Raw genomic sequence first — 14,236 nt, 5'->3', positions numbered from 1 at the left:
TTTAGTCTACGGAAGAGAAGAATGAGGGGGGATTTGATAGCTGCTTTCCACTACCTGAAAGGGGGTTCCAAAGAGGATGGATCTAGACTGTTCTCTGTGATAGCTGATGACAGAACAAGGAGTAATGGTCTCAAGTTGCAGTGGGGGAGCTTTAGGTTGGATCTTAGGAAAAACTTTTTCACTAGGAGGGTGGTGAAACACTGGAATGCGTTACCTAGGAGGTGGTGGAATCTCCTTCCTTAGATATTTTTAAGGTCAGGCTTGACAAAGTCCTGGCTGGGATGATTTAGTTGGGGATTGGTCCTGCTTTGAGCAGGGGGTTGGACTAGATGACCTCCTGAGGTCCCTTCCAACCCTGATATTCTATGATTAAATTTCTCACTGTTGCAAATTTGTGCCTTATTTCTCAATTGAATCTCTCTGGCTGTAGCTTCCAGCCAGTTGTTCTTGTTATTCCTTTCCCAGCTAGATTTAAGATCCCTTCAGGAACCGGTACTTATACATCACAATCATGTCACCTCTCAGTCTTCCATTTGATAAAGGGGTCCTCAAACTTCATTGCTCCGTGACCCCCTTCTGACAACAAAAATTACTACATGACCCCAGGAGAGGGGTCTGAAGCCTGAACCAGCCTGAGCCCCACCGCCCTGGGCATGGGGGGGAGAGGGGACGGGAGCCCAAACCCTGCCACCCAGGGCTGAAACCCTCAGGCTTTGGCTTCAGCCTGGGGTACCAGCAAGTCTAATGCCAGACCTGGCGACCCCATTAAAACAGGGCCGAGACCCACTTTGGGGTCCCGACCCACACTTTGAGAACCGCTGAAACAGATTGAACTTCAAGTCTCTCACTGGAATGCATTTTGTCCAGACTTCAGATCAGGTTTGCGGCTCTTTTCTGCCCTGTTTCCAGTTTTTCAACATCCTGTTTAACGTGCAAACACCAGAACTGTATTTGCTATCTCAGGCCTGGTCTACACTGCCACTTAAGTCAAGGTAAGTGACATCACTCAGGGGTGTGAAAAAAATCACCCCCCGGAGCGACATAGCTTACATCGACCTAATGCGGTGTCTGCGGTGGGAGACGCTCTCCCATCGACTCATCGCGTCTTCACCAGACCCGCTAAACCAATGCCTCGTCATCGATTGCAGTGGTGCCGATTTAGCGCGCAGTATAGACAAGCCCTCCGTACTGGTCTGCCCAGTGCCACAGATAGAGGTAAAATTACCTCCCCGCCCCTGCGTTGCTGTATCACATTAGCCCCTTTTGCCCCAGCATCACACTGGGAGCTCATGCTGATTTGCTTGTCCATCATGACCCCTAAGCCTTTTGCAGAGTCACGGCTTTTTCCCTGCCTTGAAATGCAATGCCTAGAGACCCCCTTCTCCCCCTAAAATCCTAGTGTAAACAAACCCATAGGTGCCGACTCCATGGGTGCTCCGGGACTCGAGCACCGATGGGGGAAAAATGGTGGGTGTTCAACACCCACCAGCCACAGCTGTTCCAGCTGCGTCACCAATCAGCTGTTTCGTGGCTGGCAGGAGGCACTTGGGAGAGGGCGGAGAGCAGCAGGCCAGTGGGGGGCTTCGGGGAGGGGATGGGGGGGCAGGAAGAGGCGGAGCAAGAGCAGGACCTTGGGGAAGGAGCAGAGTGGGGGTCAGGGTGGAGCAGGGGTGGAGCACCAATGGGGAAAAATAAAAGTCAGCACCTGTGGACAAACCTTAATTATTTTTTATTTTAGGCTGATGTAATCCACGTGCCTTCCACTGCAGCCTCTGTCTTTGTTTGGCCCAAAGAAAGGGAGAAAAGCAGCGGGGAGGAGACATGGGATTTTAGTTGGGACGCTCTGGGTCTCTGCCCAGAAGGGACCAGAAACATGCAGGACTAGGGTCTGACACAGTACAAAGCGATCCACTTGGGGCTTGTCTACACTGGAAATGCTACCGAGTGGAGCTGCACCGGTGCAGCTCCGGCGCTTTAGTGAAGACGCTACGGCGCCGACGGGAGAGCTGCTACTGTCCCTGTGGCTAATCCACCTCCGTGAGAGGCGGTAGCTATGGCGACGGGAGATGCTCTCCTGCCAACAGAGCATGTCTACACCGGGGATTAGGTCAAGTCGCTCAGGGGTGTGGATTTTTACAGGTGTGCGTTACGTTGACCGCTGTCAGTCTGTAGCCTAGACCTGGCCTTAGGAAGGAACAATCAAATGCAGAACTGCAAGGTGCCTTGGGTCAGTGTAACCACGTTGCTCAAGGGGGTGGATTTTTCGCACCCTTGAGAGACGTAACTGGGGACGACCCAAATTGTAAGCATAGACGAGGCCTAAGGGCACACGGCTACGCTACAGATTTCCAGCAGCGCAGCTGTCCCGCTGTCGCGCTTCTGGTGAAGATGCTCTAAGCCAATGGCAGAGAGCTTGCCCGTCGGCTTAATAACTCCACCTCCGCGAGAGGTGACAGCGATGTCGGCGGGAGAGGCTCCCCACTGGCCTAGCGCTTTCTACATCGGTGCTTAGCTCGGTATAACACCCCTGAGCGACGTAAGTTATCCCAAAGTAATTTTGTAGCGTAGGCCACGCCTAACTCTGTTCCACTCCTGTCCTTCCTAAACCTCAGCATTAGCTAGTGTAAAATCCTCGCTTCCCACAGACGGAATGTCATTTTCTCCGGCGCCAGGCAAATCACTGGACATCAACTATTGTAAAGTACTGGTTTCGTGAAGGTACATCAACAGCAGATGACCCATCAGTGAGCATCACAGAACAAAAGACTCTGTTCATCGCTCTTCCTGCCCCCCCACCCCCACTCCTGCCATGAGTTGGGGATATGCAGACCTATTCCTCCTGTCGAGGGGTTGCAAGGAAAGAGGACTACCCCCCTCCCACACACACACATACGCAGACACACACACACACACACACACACAACAAGAAGGACTAAGTTGTCTCTGTGTTCCTGGACTTAGCGAGGGCAAGATTTCTAAGAAAAAGCACGGGATCCCCAGCTATACAGCCTGGGATAGCCCTAAAAAACATGTAAAGTTTAATTACAATAGAAACTCTAATTACCTTTTGAAACTAAAGACTGTGACTCGTTTGTGTGTATACATTTACCTGCTTTATAAATAACTCCATTTCCCTATATAAATAACTCCCATTTCTTTTCCTTAGTTAATAAATCTTTAGCTAGTTTATTACTGGATTGGCTACAAGCGTTGTCTTTGGTGTACGATCTACCGTGCAACTGACCTGGGGTACATGACCGATCCTATGGGACTGGGAGTAATGTGAATATTGTTGTGATTTTGGGTTTAAGGGACCATTTATCATGAAAGGAAGCATACCTAGATGGCAAGAAATACGAGTGTCCAAGGAGGCTGCCTGTGACTCCATGGTTAGACTACTGGGGCCTGAAGACTTTACATTTAAGATCTGGTGGGTGAAATCTAAGTATAGAACTCAGCTGGGCTTTGGGCCCTGTCTGTGGTAGTCTGCCCCGAGGTTGGCATTCATGCTCTTGAGCTGCTGAAGGACAGCTTGATACTAAGCCAAATCTCCCATGCTGCAGATTGAGCCGATTAGTTCTTGCCCTACCTTCAGGGGCCATGGATAACCATTGATTCTCATACCCTCTATAGCAGCCCATAACCTATTGGAAGACTGTAAGCAGGTCCCCTCTGCAGTCTTCTTTCCTCAAGACCAAACCTGCCCAGTTTTTTTTTTTAACCTTTCTTCAGAGGCCAGAACGTCTAAACCTTTCATTTGTGCTGCTCTCCTCTGGCCTCTCTCCAGTTTATCCCCGTCTTTCCTAAAGCTATTTCAGGGCCTGCTGCATTTCTGCCCAGCTTCGATTCCATTCAGCAAAAATTGGGGAAAAAAGAACCCTTTGACAGAGACAGATTTTAGCAACACAAGTCTATTTCTCCCGAGGGTCAAACTCAGATTCCCAGGGCCTGGCTTTCACTCAGGTTCAATGGCTGTAACTTGTTGCCTTGAACCCCCAGAGTTCTTGTTTATCTTTTCTGGCTAGCAAGTCCCTTTGACCCTCTGTCTTCACATATGCCGTGTAAACCGTTTGGCAAATGAATGTTAGACACACACCAATCGCGAGAGCTAAATTCCCCGGTGAACACTGTGCTCTGTTTTGCTCCTCCCAAGACGCAGAGGTTGCTGTACACTAACTAGGATACGTGTCAAATGACTGTTACCCTTGCGGTCAGGCTCAGAGACATGGTTTGACCCCCTAGGTCGGCACAAAAAAAGTTGGTAGAATCCCTCTACTTTACGAAAAGTTCTTTCTTTGGGGGACGCGGTATCTCTGGAACCCAGAGCTCAAATGACCCAAAATTTTGTTCACTGTCCCAAAGTCCACATTGAAACAGTAAGCTGGCCTTAGCAGCCAGCTGGTGCTCCCATAGAACCATGTGCTAAAATCCTGCGCAAAGGGTTCTTCTGGTCCTATGAGTGAGAAAAGGTGGTCTGAACCTGATGGTTTGGGTTTTGTTGAATATGGGGCCACATTTCCGTGGGAGAGGAGGGCTGTCTGAATGGGACAGCCTGTATCTCCCAGATAGGGGGGCTAATCTTCTCTGGAGATGAGCGGGAGCAGCTAGGCCCATGTTAAATTAGAAATGAGAGGGGAGGGTGCTAAGAAGGCAAATGCAGTACATACACAACTCAGCGTGCCACAAACAAATTGAACCAATGTGGCAAAGGATGTGAAAAAGCAGTGGGGGCGGGCGGGGGAATTAGTTGCTTTGTACCAAATGCTGGGAATCTGGGTGAGAGGTAGGAGTAGCTGGAGGTTCTCCCTGATGAGAAGAAATTTGATAGAATTGGCTTCACTGAAAATTGGTGGGATGATCCTTATGATTGCAACATTAATGTCTCTGCGGGCAAAAGAGGTGTTTGTGTGTGTTGGCAGGGGGGTGGGAGGTGGCGTTCTGTATGAAAGACACCATTACCTGTTTTAGAGTGATTGATAACTTGGAAGTGCAGGATCTTACATGCATATGGTTCAGTGTCTTCTCCTTTGTTTCCTGCCCATCAGCTGAGCAGCAATGATGGGTCTGGATGAAGTCTTCCCACCACCTTCTGTCTTGTATCAGAGTCTTGGCTTCCATCATCTTTAAATCTTTTTATTCTATGTTCTTCACCATGATTAGCCCATGCAGCCTCGGGCTTCCTCTATTTCTAGTTGCTTGGTACTCTGGTATGCATCACCACATGTGATTTCTGATCCATTCTTGGCCCATGTCCAAACCACGTCATGGTTTCTTGAATCTTATGTAACAGTGTTATTTCTTGCTCTAGTCATTTTCTTATCACATTGTCATTTCTTTTCTGCAGTCCTGAGACTCTCAACATCCCCCCTCATCCAGCTCAGTTCTGCAGCCAGTATCTTTCATTCATTGGCTTTCCTCATATTCCAACTCTACACGAGATGCAGGGCCAAACACATTTGAATAAAAAATCAACATATCTGTGAGAATGCTTCTGCCGATACTGCTGTAGGGGTCAGAATATTGGTACATGGCTCCATGTGCTGACTTACCAAGTCCAGGAGAAGACACTGGTGTGGGTCTATTATAGACCATCGAATCAAATTAAAGAACAAGAGGAGTTACTCCATACGCACCTGTCTGTAATGTCTGGAAAGAAAAATTGTGTTGATTATGGATTACTCCAGTTTGGGAGACATATGCTGGACGTTTCATGTAGCCAGGGGTAAAACATCATGAGATTGTCTAAAAATTATCACTGTTTGCTAAAGGAAAAGATATTGCCCCTCAAATGAGGTAATTATTTTGGATCTCATGATGGATAATCACTGGACTGGAAGTGGGTGATTGCCTAGGGATCAGTGATCATGACCTAATTACATTCAATATGGGCAAACAAAGGTTAGTCCCAACAAGTAACATATATATGCTTGATGCTTCAAAAGGGGAAACTTCCCAAAGCTAAGGAAAATTATGAGCAAAATTGACCAGGAAGAAAAAATGTGACAGAAAAAATATGATTGAAAATGGGGAGTTCTTTAGGAAGAGTTTATTAGATGGCAACAACAAAAATAAACAAATGAAAAAAAACCCTGTAATGATTCTACAGTCGAGAAAGAGAACAACTTTGCCTAAAAGCCCATCCTGGTTCAGTGGTGAAGTGAACCAGCAATTAGAAATAAAAAAGCAACTTAAAATGAAGGGAAAAAAGAGGAAATAGATAGCAATTGATATGCATTAGAAGTTGTGAAGTGTAGAAAATGGATAAGGGAAGCTAAAGACATCAGGGAATAACCCATGGCTGGCAGGGCTAAGGACAGTAAGAAGGAGTTGGTAAAGTATATTAGGAGCAAAATAGGGGTGTCCTATCACCACCTAGGGGGTGTCCTATCACACTGAGCCATAGCAGATTATGACCAAATATTCGATTTCATTTGCATTTTATTATTTTGAAATTGTGAAGAGCAGCAACTACTTAGCTCAGCCTGAAGCATCTCATCTAATGTTCTAGATCATAGTGTCTCCCCTTTGTGTACGACGAGACAGCTTAATGCACTGTGACGGACAGGAGATGCTCTTGTTTTGCAAACAAATATTTTTGCAAAGAATTTTCATCCTACTTGTTCTGATTTCAAGAAACAAAATGGTTTCGTCTGAATGGATTTACTGACAGAAAACGGTTTCCATGAAAATGTTCACACCTTATTTCCTGGGCTCTGGAAGTGCTGGGATGTCAGGATCCTGGAGGCGCTGTCACCTCCGCAGGAGGGCAGTGTTCTGCACCCCCCTGCTGCTGGCTGAGTTTCTCCGTCCCTTGGCAATAAGACAGACACTTGTTTTCACAGCCAGTCGATCGCCCTCGTGTCATCACCCTGCCTGCTGGCTGGGCAGGGTAACTCCTGAGGTCACCACCCTCTCCAGCCTGGTTGGGCTTGGGGAATGAGGAGGAGGGCGAGGGACGTCTGCTGACCCTGAACATCCGCCATCCATCATACCATCACTGAGAGCAAGTGAGTGGCATTCGGGTTCCTCGGTGGCTTCCCCTGTCTGTGTGGGGAGAGGCAGAAACAGGGGGAGAGGATATCTCCAAAGGGGGATTTCATTTGCAAACAGCCCCCAAGAGCCCCTCACTCTTAGACCGGGCAGGAGCTTCTCCAGAGCTGTCTCCAGTGTGTTTGGAAAGGTTCCAGCAATGGGGCTCCCAGCCCTTCCCTTGTGGGACACTGTTCCCCAGGCTGAGAGTCTCTGAGCTGGGCCAGACCCTGTGAGCTGCTGAGCATGGAAACCAATGGGGAACGAGGAGGGCCCTGGTCTTCCTGTGCCTAGGGTCTTTGTGACTTTGACGTGGGGAATGGTTTCCCAGGAGAAGTCGGGACTCCTGGTTTCTCTTCCTTCTCTAGCCTGGGAAGGAAAGTGGCCTGGGATAAGACGAGGGGGCTGCTTGTCCAGAGTAACTGATGGTGTTTGGGACTGACCCCATTGCTGGAAAAGGATGAGACTTCCTGGATATTGCAGCAGCAGGGATTACGAGGGGGAACGTTGGGAGCAGATCATGCAAGGAACTCCTGCCCGTGTGTGTAGATGACACTCCCTGCACTCCTGTGGGGGCAGAGGGGGCTGCTGTGGTTGGAGCAGGGAGGAGGAGGGACGGAAAAGGGCCAGGAGTGAAAGGCTGCCTTGAGCCCAGATTCACCCCTGCTCCCCGCTCGGTTCCAGGATGGCCAGGCTCCTGCGGATGTTGCGGAGGAAGGCTCTGCAGGTGGCCCCAGAGCCTGAGGGAAGCAGCTGCCGTCTTCCGACGGGGCAGAGCAACCCCTGCGTCCCCGCTGGGGGGGAAGCAGCTCCCGTCCAGGCCAGACGGCGGAAGTGCCCGGCCTTCTGGAAAAGGAACCCGGCTCCCGGCGCAGGCGCCGAGCTGGGAGCGGCCCCGACCAGGCCCCGGTGGAGCTGGCCCAGGCTGCGGTTTGGCAGACAGGACCCAGCCCAGGAGGGGCGCCGGGCAGGGTGGCTCTGGGGCTGGTTGTGTGGGCAGCAGCGGCCCCAGGAGCCCAGCCCTCGTTCCCATCAGGAGGCCTCGCCCTGCCCGGTCTCTGAGGCCCTTCCAGCCCCCGCCGGCCAGGAGGGGGAAGGTCCCTGTCCCAGCACCGGCAGCTCATCCTGGGACAGCGGCAGCACCTGGGCCTCTGGCAGCAGCCAGGCCGACGGGCGCCACTGCTTTGCTCCAGGTGAGGAGCCAGGCTGGGCGCCGGGAGGGCTGAGGAAGGGATGTGAACCCCCTGGGCCCAGACCCTCTCCCAGTGATATGGGGGGGGGGTCCCCAGCCCAGGTGTCTGGCCTGAGCCCTGCGAACCCCACGGACAGCAGCAGCCGTCACACAGCTGCCCCTTCCGCACGGGGACCTGGGGGTGGGGGCGTGAAGAGCTGCTGCCACGTTGGTCCTTGCTGCTCCGGGCGGGGGGAACAGGCATCACCCATGGGGTCCTGGGCAGGGGAGGGGGGCTCTGCTCTGGGCTTCTGCAGCTGTTGGGGGCTGAAGGCATCCCTGAGAGGGAGGTTTGTGGCCCGATCTGCCCTGGGTGCCTGAGGTGGGAAGGGGGGTCTTGAATCCTGCTCTGCCCACCATGCCCCGTCCATCCCCCAAGTGGCAGCAGGCATTACCCTGTTCCCTTCCCTCCCTGGTGCAGGGACCCCCCGGGATTCGGAGCAGGAGGAAGGGGTGGACGTGGCCAAAGATGAAGCTGCTCTCAAGTTCATCCGAGAGCAGCTCCAGTGCAGAGATAAGGTACAAATGTTCCCCACTTGGGCTGGAACCAAGATTGCCCTGTCCCTTCCCAGCATCCCCACCCCCTGCCGAGGGTCTTGTCCCTCCTGATCCACCACCCCTAATGGGGCCCTTTTACATCCATGATGTGGGACCCCCAAGATGGGGATGTTTGTCCCACAACAGCCGAGGTCGTCTCCCCACACAGGCACTGTCCCGGTTCCTGATCCTGCTTGTGTAGGAGTGGTGGGGGATTTGGAGAATAGGCGGGTCCCCACAATCCCCCATTGATGCCTGAGCCCTGGAGCTGGTGTGGGTGGGGCAGGAAGGTCCCTCGCTAACAGGTTCTCTCTCGCTATACCCCACTCCTGGTGGGTACAGGATGAGGAGCAACAGCTCCTGTTCCTTCAGGCCATCTACCCCGCATGTCTGGCTGCACGGGAGAGAGGGGAGGACACGCTGGAGCCGCATTGCTGCAAGGCGGCTGTGGTGAAGAGGATCGTGGTGAGTGAGACATGCCATACGGCAGCTGGAGGGAGGGGGGGAATTGTGGGGCTGGGGGGCAGCTGAGAGTGGGTGACAAGGAATCACATGGTCCCAGCTCGGTCGTCGGGATGGGGCTGAATGGGGGCAGTTTTGACAGAGGAGGAGAGAGAAGGGGATTGGGAGTGAGCTGGGCAGGAATCCGGGAAGGGGGACAAGTCGGATGGGCAGGAAGGAATCGGGGGAGCGGGAGGTGGTGGGGGATCCTGCTGGCCATGTGGGGCACTGGCTGTGTCATCTCCTCACTGGGAGGTGTCAGTCGGGCCTGAAGCTCACACGCTCCTTTGTCTCCTTCGCGTCTCACAGGAGCTCATCGAGGAGCTTCCCGATGACTCGTCACCCAGCGCCGTCCTCGCCCACTCCCTGGCTGCAGTGGGCAACCTCTGGTACCGAGACAGCCCCACCCCCCCACCCCGCCGGCTCCCCTCACCCCAGTGCTGCTCAGGCCCAAGGCTGGGAGTCACCGTCACTGTCCCTCCCAGGTCACCTCCCAAGAGTGGCGCCTCTGGCAGAGATGGTGGGGTGGGACGGGTCACTCTCTCCTGGCAGGGCTCTTCTTTTCACTCCCATACCATGACAGGGGCCTTGGGGATGGGCTCACTCCCGGGCTCAGATACAGGAGGGGCCGCAGGCTCCAGGGAACAGGAGCTATTCCTGTCCTGCCACTGTCTGTCTGGGACGCCTTGGCCTTATCATTCCCGAGCTCAGTGCCTCGGTTTCCATTCTCGCCAGCCTGTGCCTTTATCCCTGTGGGTTGGTGTCCGTGTTGGTGACAGTCTCACCCCCATACTGCACAGTCTAATACCAGCTCCTCTCTCTTGCCAGCACCATGAAACCTGCCCTGGAGCCAGCCCTAGAGACCCACCTCTTGCGAGCTGCCCTTCACTCCGTCTTCACCCTGGGCATGGAGAAGGACACCACAGGCATCTAGGTACATCCTCCTCCTCCATCCTCCTCCTCTTCCAGAGTGGTTCTTGGTCCCTGCTCCCTTGATTCGCTGGAGCTCCAGATTTAGGGGTGGGGTAGCGGAGATGGAACAAGCTGCAGGGTTGGATCCTTCCCTCCAGCAGGGAAGAGATTACCCCTCTCTGAGGGATTTCTTTCTTTCTTTCTTTCTTTCTTTCTTTCTTTCTTTCTTTCTTTCTTTCTTTCTTTCTTTCTTTCTTTCTTTCTTTCTTTCTTTCTTTCTTTCTTTCTTTCTTTCTTCCATAAGCCATGTTTTGCCCTAAAGCCCAGCTTCCATCCATAGCAACTTGGCTGTTTCATACTCTTCTGCCTACAAGGCCCTCTGCAGAGACCTGCTAAGCTCATGGATCAAAGGTCCAGGGGTCATCAATTCTTGCGAATTGCCTGCAGTGGGATGTGAAGGAGAGAGGCCAGGAGATGTGTTTGGGAGTCTCCCCAGTGCTTCCCAGAGACCCTTCTTCCCATCCTGTGGCAGGTGTAGGCTCAGGTTCCCTAACTCTGAGCCATGCTTTGCAGGCTCTGCACAAAGTCATCCCAGAGGTCCTGGATGCCATGCTGGGGAATCTGCTGGCAGAGTCCCCAGACACAGACAAGCTCCACTTCATCTTGGAGGTGAGCCCCGTTTTACCTTAACTCTTTGGGGGACTGGTAAGGAGAGACTGGAAGATCCATTTTCTACTCTGTCCTCCTAGCTGGGTCCCCAGTGGGCCGTCCTTGGGTGGGGAGGTCAGTGCAACGCAGTGTCAGGTCCTTCCTTCTTGAGGGACGGAGGAAGGAGCTGGGACTTCAAGCCAGAGCTCTGCCTGGTTCTGCAGAGCACGAACCACAGGGCTCCTGGCTGTCTTGGGAAGTGAGAGTCTGAAAACCCACCCTTCCCCCACCCCTCCAACACACATACCCCATGAGATTTGGGAGATGGTTCTCAGAGAAGAGGCACACGCTCCTTCCTAGAGAAACAGGAGGACCCCAGGGAATCAGCCCTTCCTTCTGATCTGCTCTGAAATTCCTGGGGGGATTGTGCTCTCAGTCACTCCCTACACCCCCCTGCCCCCCGCAAGGATTTGCGTAGCAGGGAAGGGCGAGGGTTCAGTCTCCTTTCTGGTGAACTGTTCAGGAATCAGGAGTTCTGGGAGGAGGGGACCAGCCCCGACCCCGAACATTGTCCCAATCTAGAGAGATGCTGACAAGTTGTGACCTGCAAGGTACAAGCTGTGTCCTGGGGGAAAGAATCCCCTTCTACAGCTCTGCCATTAAGGCCTGAGATATTCCCCCCTGCGCAGAATGTCTCAGGCCCCTGGGGCTGGGGGCGTGGGGCTCATTTGCAAAGCAGGTGCAGCTGGCCATTGAGTCTGACCTGCCTCCTTTCCCCACAGCATGTCAACTTCTGGGTCATGTCCAGGGTGTCCCAGGAACTAGTGGTGACCTAGAATCCTATTTTTGACCTCTCCGACTCAAGGAATATTTCCAACACACCTCTGAACAACATACGAACCCACAGAGAGCTTCCTACCAAGAGTACAAAAAGAAGGATTCTGGGTGGACTCCTCCTGAAGATCGAAACAACAGACTGGACTTTTACAGAGAGTGCTTCCGTCGACGTGCACGGGCTGAAATTGTGGAAAAGCAGCATCACTTGCCCCATAACCTCAGCCGGGCAGAACACAATGCCATCCACAGCCTCAGGAACAGCTCAGACATCGTAATCAAAAAGGCTGACAAAGGAGGTGCTGTCGTCATCATGAATAGGTCGGAATATGAACAAGAGGCTGCTCGGCAGCTCTCCAACACCACTTTCTACAAGCCATTACCCTCTCATCCCACTGAGAGTTACCAAAAGCAACTACAGCATCTGCTCAAGAAACTCCCTGAAAAAGCACAAGAACAAATCTGCACAGACACACCCCTAGAGCCCCGACCAGGGGTCTTCTATCTGCGACCCAAGATCCATAAACCTGGAAATCCTGGACGCCCCTTCATCTCAGGCATTGGCACCCTGACAGCAAGATTGTCTGGCTATGTAGACTCTCTCCTCAGGCCCTACGCTACCAGCACTCCCAGCTATCACTTCAATCTCTCTGGTCACTCTCCAAGGAACTTCCCACTCCGAGACCCTAGACACTGTGGCCTGTAAATGCAGGTGGGGAATTAATGACTGACCTCGGTGGCGTTCAGACTATGTCCTGAAGCATGGGATTGGGCCAGAGGGACAGCTAGCGCTGGCCACGGTGTCTAGGGTCTCAGAGTGGGAAGTTCCTTGGAGAATTCCACCGGGTGGGAGACTCAGCTGTGAAGGGAGGGGGCGGGCAGGAGCATCTCATCAACCCAAGATTGGAATAACTGAAGTAATGTTCCTTTTACACGGAGCCTCAGCTCCTTGGAACCTCTGCAAACGCTTTAGCCACGTAGGAGTAGCCTTGGATGGCAGTGGGAGGGCTCAGGTGTGTAAATGTTTGCAGGATGGGCGCTCAGGGCAGTCCCTGACACCAGGGCAAAGTGGATGTGAAGTGCCACTGTCTGGATTTGGGAGCCTGCCTGCACACCGAACTCACTCGGCGCTGGGTGCATGACTGCAAGGCGCTGGGCTGGGGAAAATCAGCCCTGGGTGGTTATTTCGAGTAGAAAACCAGAGCCACTTCTGGGGTCTTTCAGCTTCTAATGCCCTTTCCCTTCTGCAGCTGGATTTCAGGATATGATAAAATCCCTCTCAATGCCAAGTCAGTGCCATAAATCACTGGACTGGGTGCAGGAATCAGTAGGCGACGTTCTCTGGCCTGGGTTATGCCAGGGCTCAGACTAAATTATTGTTCCCAAAACTTTTAAAAGCTGAGCCCCCTCCTCAAGGCAAAGAAACCAATCATGCCCCTCACCCGTCAGCAATGTGTTAGCGACCCCACCCCCCATTTTCATGGATACATCTTCAAACCCCACCCTTCCCATCGTGGCTAGCCCTTCCCCACGCTTCAGGAGACGCTGGAGTAGATGATCCTAACCGTCCCCTCTAACCTTAAGACCTGAGGGACCCCATCCTGGAGCATCTTAAAAATCCCAGTTCCCAGACTCTGGAACAGGGGCTGCTTTGCCGGGCTCACCTTTCTCCCTCCGTCAGGTTGGCCGATGGGGATAATGAGCCTGGAGATCTCATTCCCGCTGCTCTGAGTGGTGCCCATGTGCACAAGACCCAACTCAGCTCTTACTGTATCCCAGGAACGTCTTCATCTTCTGGGATCCTCATGGCAGCAGTGGGATGATTTAACGGACTCCCTTAGTCATGGGGCCTTTCTCTCTCTTTTGTTTCAGAGCCAGCGTCCTGGAATCGTCTCATGGTGCGTGGAGTGGTGGCAGTGGTGGGGGTGCTAGTCTTACTATACCGATGTGGGTTTTGGAAAGGTAGAGGGAAAGTGTTTGCCTACTCGCGACTCGTCTTCAGGAAGCTGCTGACTCATCCCTCCCAGCAGCCTGGAAGTCCGCAGGATTCACAGGAATCTGAGCTCCCCGCAGTGCGTGACAGGGACGGGGACCAGGCCCAGGGAACCAGAAACAGGAATCGAGACCCAGCCCTGGAGAATGGTGAAGGAGACCTGCTCATGGAGGACAGACGCTTCACCCAGGAACCCAGAGAAAGGGACCCATTAGGTGGGGACACGGGTGTGGCCCAGGAAACTGGAGTAGCATTGCCAATCCTCCAGGATGACCGGGAGTCTGCAGGAATTCAAGATTAGTTTTTAATTAAAGATCATGTCATGTGATAAAATCTTCAGGAATCCGTCCAATTAAAATTGGCAACCCTAAAGCGGAGTGGCGGGGAGGGACCCATTAAATGGAGACAGACTTGAGCTGGGGAATCAGCTAGAAGAGCTGATCCCTCTTACGGTGCCCCTCAATGGTGGGGACTAGACTGGGCGAAACTTTTCATCTAAACCAATTTTAGGGGAAAAATGCAGATTCAGCAGTTTGCGAATTCGTATACGG

At 52.7% G+C, this 14,236-nt stretch overlaps 1 protein-coding gene and 3 long non-coding RNA genes across 9 annotated transcripts in view; 3 read left to right on the top strand and 1 right to left on the bottom strand.

The window, feature by feature from the left end:
* The window catches only part of LOC114022341 (zinc finger protein OZF), a 793,526-nt gene that overhangs the window by 51,785 nt on the left and 727,505 nt on the right, over positions 1 to 14,236 (bottom strand). The window lies entirely within an intron of this gene.
* Positions 683 to 3,192, top strand: LOC119567563. The gene is made up of 2 exons (XR_005227613.2): positions 683 to 992; positions 1,739 to 3,192. It is a non-coding gene; the product is annotated as an uncharacterized LOC119567563 (long non-coding RNA).
* On the top strand, positions 9,242 to 11,797 carry LOC119567559. The gene is made up of 5 exons (XR_005227609.2): positions 9,242 to 9,262; positions 9,608 to 9,687; positions 10,127 to 10,232; positions 10,784 to 10,879; positions 11,641 to 11,797. It is a non-coding gene; the product is annotated as an uncharacterized LOC119567559 (long non-coding RNA).
* LOC119567561 lies at positions 12,251 to 13,998 on the top strand. The gene is made up of 2 exons (XR_005227611.1): positions 12,251 to 12,404; positions 13,565 to 13,998. It is a non-coding gene; the product is annotated as an uncharacterized LOC119567561 (long non-coding RNA).

Source organism: Chelonia mydas, chromosome 14 (genome assembly GCF_015237465.2).
Source record: "Chelonia mydas isolate rCheMyd1 chromosome 14, rCheMyd1.pri.v2, whole genome shotgun sequence".
Taxonomy (NCBI): Eukaryota; Metazoa; Chordata; order Testudines; family Cheloniidae; genus Chelonia; species Chelonia mydas.
This window is presented reverse-complemented; position numbering and strand designations above follow the sequence as displayed.